The sequence below is a fragment of the Prionailurus viverrinus genome, chromosome F1, assembly GCF_022837055.1.
Source record: "Prionailurus viverrinus isolate Anna chromosome F1, UM_Priviv_1.0, whole genome shotgun sequence".
In the NCBI taxonomy this organism is placed as follows: Eukaryota; Metazoa; Chordata; class Mammalia; order Carnivora; family Felidae; genus Prionailurus; species Prionailurus viverrinus.
In genome coordinates, this window is record NC_062577.1 from 62343561 (window position 1) to 62350199 (window position 6639).

Sequence of the window (6639 nt, forward strand, 5' to 3'; positions counted from 1 at the left end):
GGGTGACGGGAGCAGGTTCCGAGTTTCCGCCACAGTGAGAGTTTCAGTGTGAGGGCAAGACTGGGCCCGGGGCCCCCGCTGGGTCCCTCGGGCTTCCGGGGCTCCCAGGGGCCCTCGGCAGCTGACAGAAAAACAAAGCAGGCACTGTGTGTGAGCATGCGCTTACTGAGACCCCCTTCCCCACCACCCTCGACCTTGAGCTTTTAGGAAGTTGTAGCAGAAGAGGTCAGATCTTGGGCCTTTGAATCTGTCCTGGGGTGGAACTCTGGCTCCTCTGCTTACCAGCTGTGTGGCTTTGGTCAAGTTACCTAACCCCTCTGTGCCTCTCTTTCCTCATCCGTAAGGGGGATATCATCTAACTAAGGCGGCAAAAGTAAGGATTCAAGTGAGGTGCTCTGTGTAGAGCACTCTGTCTGACATGTAGTATGTGCTCAAGAAATAGCTTGAGTGAACTACTGTTCGTTTTATTTGCGGCTTAATTAAAGATGCACAAATAGGGGCGCCCGGGTGGCTCCGTCGGTGGGGACTCCCAACTTTGGCTCAGGTCACGATCTCCCGGCTTGTGGGTTCGAGCCCCGCGTCGGGCTCTGTGCTCACAGCTCGGAGCCTGGAGCCTGCTTTAGATCCTGCGTCTCCCTCTCTCTCTGCCCTCTCCCGACTTGTACTCTGTCTCTCTCAAAAATAAACATTCAAAAAGTAAAAAAAAAAAAAAAAAAAAAAAAGGTGCCAAATAAAAACTACAGGCCCGCCCCTTGTCCTGCCTCCAAACTTCGATCCCCCACTGGTGGTGTTACTGCTGTCGACAGTGTGTGCAATCCTTCCAGGCTTTTTTTCTGTTTATACAAATAGAATCTCGAAGGAAAAGTATTCCTAATTTTTATAGAGTCCTTCAAGTCCCCTGTGGTTGCCAATCTGTTGTGCAATTGAACTCAGTCTTCAATGGTGGTGGTGCATTCCATGTTCCGTATTGACCGCGGTCTATCCGATCACTCCCACCACTTGTGCGTTTATAGGATAATTTCCTTTTCTTTTTCACCATTGGAAACATGGCTGAAGTGGTGTCCTTATATATAGTTACCTTTAGGCCCCCAAGTTTCAATTTCTGTAGCATCGAAGTTTGTTGCTGAGTCACAGGATTGGATCCTCTCATCTAAGATCTTACGGAATCTGCCAGATTGCTCTTGAAAAGGGCTCTTCCTCTCTCTATGTCCCAGCAATGACGGGCAGGTGTGGGATTATACTGGGTGACTTCGATTCTTTTCTGTCACCATTATAATTGGTGAAATTTGGTATCTTGTAGTTTAATTTGCATTGCGTTATTGTGAGCATTTTTTCATGCGGTAATTGGCTTTCTGGATTTCATGTTCCTTTGTTTGTTTTTTTTTTTTTTAATAATCCTACTCTTTTTTTTCATTTTTTTTTTTTTTAGGTTTATTTTTGACAGAGAGTGTGAGCATGAGCTGGGGAGGGGCAGAGAGAGAGGGAGACACAGGATCCGAAGCAGGCTCCAGGCTCCAGGCTCCAAGCTGTCAGCACAGAGCCGGATGCGGGGCTCGAACCCATGAACCGTGAGATCATGACCTGGGCTGAAGTCGGACGCCCAACCCACTGAGCCACCCAGGCGCCCCTGGATTTCATGTTTCTTTTTGTGAATTGTTCTTGACGTCCCCCGCTTTCCCACTCTCTCCTCTTTCTTATGGATTTGTAGGAGCCCTTTGGAATACTTGTTACAAACAGTCTTGCCCAGTCTTTGTGTGTAATGTAGCTCGTAAGATCCTTGACAGCAAGGATCGAATTGAAGTTAAAATTGCCAAGTTCACCTGTGCGCCATCCATGTGGACACCGCCCTCAGCCCAGCCTTGCACGTGGGAGGGTGCCCCCCAAAGCAACTTGATGGACATGTAATCAATCGAAATTATTTTTGGAAACCCCGTTCTGTTCCACAGATCTTGGCTCAAAAGTCTACCTCTTTAGAGAGGCCTTCTGGCTGTCAGATCCAAAATAGCTGGCCACCACACGTGCAGCCCACAGTCCGTCCCTGTGGTCCGCACCGCCCTTTCCACCCTCTGAAATCATCCCGCCCACTTATGCGTTGACTTGTCAATTGTCTGTTTCTCCGTGACCGTGACCGTGACCGGGGGGGACCTTTCCTGCCTTCTTCCCGGCTGCATACCCAGTTCCCAGAATAGCGCAGAGAGGCTGGTCCACAAATAGTTCCCAAAATATGGCGAACGAATGATGAACTTTCAGGTTTGAGCTCGATGTGACAAGGTTTTGATAATGGTCACTTTGGTCTGCTAGGGTCACCGCGGCTGTCAGCTTCTTGGCTTCATAATTACTTATAAAAAACTCTGACGTTCTTGCCTGACCACGTTGGCAGCCGAATGTCACGACCGACAGGCCATGTTTTGTAAAAATACAGACAGGATTTTGATATTGGGTTGAGTCTTGGTAGCAACTTCTGTTTCTCTTTCCTGCATTCTGGCTCCCAGACAGCAGCCATGCTTAGCAAGCCCTGTGTTCATGCCTTTGTTACTCTTACCGCGCTTTTAAAGTTTCTTTAATAAGTGCCATATGTCACACATGTGGAATCTTTTTTTTTTTTTAACATTTATTTATTTTTGAGAGACAGGGAGAGACTGAGCGCGATCAGGGGAGGGGCAGAGAGAGAGAGACAGACACACACACAGAATCCGAAAAAGGCTCCGGGCTCTGAGCTGTCAGCACAGAGCCCAACGCGGGGCTCGAACCCACGGACCGCGAGATCATGACCTGAGCCCAAGTTGAAGACTTGTAACCAACTGAGCCACCCAGGCGCCCCACACACGTGGGATCTTGAGTGTAATTGGTTTTGATTCTTTTGCGTACGGAAGCCGTTTGTACTATATTTTCTATCTCACTAATTTTAGGGATACACGGGATTTTTTTTTTTAAATTGGTATTTCGTACCCTGTAAGTTTGAACTCATTGCTTCCAGGATTTTTGTGATTTTTTTTTTTTTTTGCTCCTGTTGTTTTGTGTTGAAATAAGTTTTTATTTCTTCTGGTTGGTCTCTATATTTAGACCACTTAAATATAAACTCCTAATTCAGGATTTCAAATGTTGCTATTGCTTTTGGTATAGTTGCTATGATTATAGTTTTCCAGACTTTTATTACATCACTTCCTGTCTTCTCGGAGCATGATTAGTCATCCTATACACTTTTCCTTCCAACACTTTAATCCAGAATAGATGCTGAATCTTACTGATAACTTTCTCAACATTTTTTTTAATGTTTATTTATTTTTGAGAGAGACAGAGACAGAATGCGAGTGGGTTAGGGGAGGAGAGAGAGGGAGACAGAGAATCGGAAGCAGGGTCCAGGCTCTAAGCATAGAGCCCGACGCGGGGCTCGAACTCATGAACCACGAGATTATGACCCGAGCCCAAGTTGGACGCTTAACCGACTGAGCCACCCAGGCGCCCCCTCAACATTTTTTGAGCTGATTATCTAATCATTTTGTCTAGGGTATGTTAGTTCTTGGTTTAACATATAATGTGCTGCAGTTGCATTCTGTGATTTGCTGGGAGTCATCAAAGATATGTTTTATTAAATTCTATCAAAACTGTATTTGTCTCACAAAATAGGCTGGACAATGCCCATTTCCCCCCCTATATTCTAGTACAGTGGAAATAATCTAAAGATGCTCTTTGAAGGAATTTGGAAAACAATTCTCCACTGAATTCACACTGGAGCTGAGGATGTTTTTGAAAGACTCATTTTGTGTCAGATGTCTTCCTTTGATATCGATCAACTCAGTTTTTCCTATCTTTTTGCTGCCTTCTTAGCATGATGAATATTTAGCTTGTCGTCTGTCTCTGCTGGGTGAGTCATCACATTTCCTATTCTGTGGATAAAAAGGAAATGCCGTGGAAAGCATTTCTGTCTGGCTCGGAGGTTGGCCTTAACCTCCAGCCCTAACTACCTCCAGTGCTAAGATTCTCTCACCTTGGACTAAATCCTCTAGTGGATTGTTCAGTCTCGGTATCTTTCTTCTTAACCCCCTCCGGCATCTTTAAGACCGAGTCCTCTCCCTTTGCCTGGCTCTCTCTAGTCACATGTGTCTGCCCAGCCCCTACCACACCAACGTTCGTGTCGCGCGAATCCCTGACTCCCTCCGAAGCCTCCACGGTTCCCTAAACCTCCGGGCCGGCCAGGCACCCTCTGGGCTAGAGAGAGTGTGGTGTGGCGGCTAAGAGGGCCGGCCCTGGGGGCCACGCTGGTGGAGAGTCAGATCCTGATTCGGATACGCACCATCCTGGAGACTCTGAAGACGTAACTTGACCTTTCCAACCCTTCTAATTTTCTCATCTGTAAATTAAAGATCACAGCAGCGTGCATCTCACTGGGTCCTGAGGGTTCTTTCAGTCACCCGGCCAATCTGTTTTCATTGCCCAATATGTTGCAGGCATGGTTTTAGCTGCTAAACATAAAGGTGGTGGACAGAAGAGAAAATATCCCCGAGTGCATGCCGGAGTCGGTCGAGCAAACCAAATATTATGTATGTTTCAATCGTGGGCATACATTTCTATATATCGTCTCCCTAAACTTGAGGTAGCAAGCATGTATGAATAAAGCAAAGAGAATGGGGAAAGGGCTCCCGGGAGCGTCATTTTATTGGGGTGCTCCGTGCGGGCCTTTCCGAGGAGGGAACGTTTGGGGAGCCGTCTGAACGAGGTGAGGAAGCCAGGCATGTGAATGACGGGAAGCGTGTTCCCAGCAGCGGGACTATCAAGAGGGAAGGCCCGGAGGTAGAGTTACACGAGACTGTGCAAACAAGGGTCTGACACGGTCAGGGCACGGAGTGAGCTGCGGGTAATACTCCCGCTAAGGTCACCGTCACCGTCACCACGCCCGCGGAGCTGAAGGTGGCAGGCACGGACTCCTGACTCCCGTTCCCAGATCCTGGCATGGGTCGTCAGTGCTGGTGTCTTCTCCCGTCCCATTCCCGGGGACCCCGGGGAGGAATGCCCGGCACCCAACGGCTGATGCACCTGCAGCACACAGACGTCCCTCCCCGCTGCCCGTCACGCCCCGCCCACGAAGGCTTCCAGAGTCGGCTACTTAGGTCAGTTGCAAGGGCTGCAGCCACTTTTCCCTCCGTCCCCTAAACAGCACCCAGACCGGGGCTCTGCCTATGGTATAGGCTGTTCATTGGTTTTGACCATCCCCTTCCCCCACCCCTCAGACTGACGGCGGCCTGATTTTGGTCTGGAACAGAGAAAGCAGAAGTGGCCTTGAGGATCTGGGCCCCCATAGACTCGTAGGTCCTTCCCTGTTCTGGACAAACCTTTGTGGCCCTCGGGGTATGTCCGGCCGCGAGGACGGAGGCCTCCACTGGCTTTTCTTCCAGGTCATTTCGCAGCCTGGCTTCTTCCCCTCTGGCCCTCTCCGCTGACATCGCCTGCCCCCAGACCGTTTCCTTCCTCTCCCCATCTCCTTCCCGCTCTTTACGGCTTCCGGCTTCCTCCACAGGCCACGTCCCGCACACCTTTCAATACCACAGCGTTGGTGGGGGGGAGGGGGGGAAGGCAAGTACTCAGTCTAGAAACCTGATCTGTGGAAGGGATTCCTCTTCCGTAAAGAAATGCAACTTTATTATTTTCAAGTACACGCGGAGTATGTCAAACTAACGTCTTACAAAAAGGTCACCGAGTAAAGGTCTTGCAAATGTTTCTTTAACAAACACATGAGAACTGGTGATAATTAGCCCAGGCTACTTCTACATAGATATTCCTAAAGTGCTTCCAAAGTATTGTTTTAGGTAGACTAAACAGGCCACCCCCAGCGATGTGGTTTATGCCCTTACTTTGCTAGACAAGTGCCCTTTTTGTTGATTGTGCAAAGAGAAGCTTTGTGCACAGTCAACACATCTCGGGTGAATCAGGCCCAAGTTCATCTGGCTTCCAATCAGGTTTCCGAGCCCCAAGCCGTGACTCGCTTGTTCTAAGGTGCTTCTGAACAAGTGACATTCCAGGGTAGTGGGGCGAGCGCCCCCGGGGAGGCTGTCTCTGGGCCGCCTTCCTTTCTGCCTGAGGCCTTCCGTTCCCCTTAGGTGTCTCTTGCTCGGTTCATCTGGGTATCTGTCTACAGGAACTTCCCAGTGCCTTCTAGGCCAGGCTTAGAGAAGCGGCAGACGCGCATGCAGAGCAAGACCGTTAGTCTTGGAGTTGGGGCGGGGGGGGGGGGGTTGGTAAGGGAAGGAAAAGGACCTCCCGAAGGAACCTGAAACTAACTCCCCATCTTGGAAAGTGGACGAAATGATCACTAGCGGGAAAGCAGTTTGCCCGGGAGGAACAGCCCTCCTAACATTTGCTCTCTCGTGGTCCAGAGCTTCTGCCCGTGCTCACGACCTAAGCTCATTCTGCATGTCCCCGGAAGACAGGAAGGTTCTGGAAGTTCTCCACCCTGGTTCCCGCTGATGGCCAGGGAATTCCTGGAATGGAGCCAGTTCATCGGGATGGGCACAAAGGGGAAGGGGGCGGCTGGGGCAGGGAATGAACTGGTGGCTGTCCCTCTGGGAACAGCGTGGAGGGAGGGCATCACCAGGTGCATGGGACGGAGAGCGCTGGAGTATCTGGGACACCTGGGCCCCAGGG